This window comes from Pongo pygmaeus, chromosome 13, assembly GCF_028885625.2.
Source record: "Pongo pygmaeus isolate AG05252 chromosome 13, NHGRI_mPonPyg2-v2.0_pri, whole genome shotgun sequence".
Lineage (NCBI taxonomy): Eukaryota > Metazoa > Chordata > Mammalia > Primates > Hominidae > Pongo > Pongo pygmaeus.
The window spans coordinates 103,950,373-103,951,636 of NC_072386.2; positions in this window are offsets into that span (position 1 = coordinate 103,950,373).

Here is a 1,264-nt window from a genome sequence, read left to right on the forward strand (position 1 = left end):
GACTCATTTTCTGTTTCTAGGAGGAAGGGAAAGATGTTTCTTGGTATCTGTTTTCTAGGTCACTCTTATCTCTGAAGCTCTGAAAGGTTTCCAGTTGTAGGAGGCTGAATTTGGCTCATGGGAGCTGCCATGATGCTCCCTAAATTTTTCTCTCATTCCCTAGAAATGGTTTCTTTTGGAGATGGGATCTACATTGTTATCAAATAATGTTCATTGTGTTGCTGGTCTTGAGCTCCTAGGCTCAAGCAGTCTTCCCTCCTCAGCCTCCCAAAGTGCTGGGATTACAGGCATGAGCCACTGTGCCCAGCCAAAAGCTCTAGTTTCTTTCTTTTTTTCTTTTTTTTTTTGAGATGGAGTTTCGTTCTTGTTGCCCAGGCTGGAGTGCAATGGCATGATTGCGGCTCACCACAACCTCCGCCTCCCGGGTTCAAGCGATTCTCTTGCCTCAGCCTCCCGAGTAGCTGGGATTACAGGCATACGCCACCATGCCTGGCTAATTTTGTATTTTTAGTAGAGACGGGGGTCTCTCCATGTTGGTCAGGCTGGTCTCGAACTCCTGACCTCAGGTGAACCGCCCACCTCAGCCTCCCAAAGTGCTGTGATTGCAGGTGTGAGCCACCGCACCCGGTGAAAAGCTCTAATTTCTAAGGAACTGAGTCTGCAGGAAAGTTTCAGTGATGCTCATAAAGGCTCAGAATTTCAGAGTCTCAGGGAACCTCTAACTTGGTTTTGGAGGTTTTTTTTTTCATGTTTTAGTTCTTAAAAAGATTTAATGTAGTAAAAATTTCAAAATTACATAAAAGGAAAGAGAATAATATAATGAAACTTTGATGTATTCAGTATCTTAGATCTGGGCAAGGAAGGCCCTTGGCCCTGTGCTTTAGAAAGTCCTCTGGTGGTCTGGCTGTGCTGCCCCTCATGGCAGAGAAATCTGCAGAGCCAAGTGGATGTACACCTAGCTAGAGTCTGTGACTCCCCTTTTAGACTTTGTTCCTGGTATTTGGAACCCTGGAATTCCCTGCCCAGTGGCCTCTTGCCTACTTCCATGGCTTCTGCAGGCGTCTTTTGTGGGTCCATCCTCCCAAGAGTGGACTATCCCACCAGTGTGTGTGCTGCTGGGTTCAAGGGGTAAGAGGAAGGTATTTGGAGAGGGATGTGCCCAGAGCTTGGGCAGATAGACTGGGGTATCAGCATTTGTGGCCTTTCCCAGTAAGGATGGGATCATGGGGATGAGAAGTGAGGACTGGTTCTTCTAGTGCTGCAT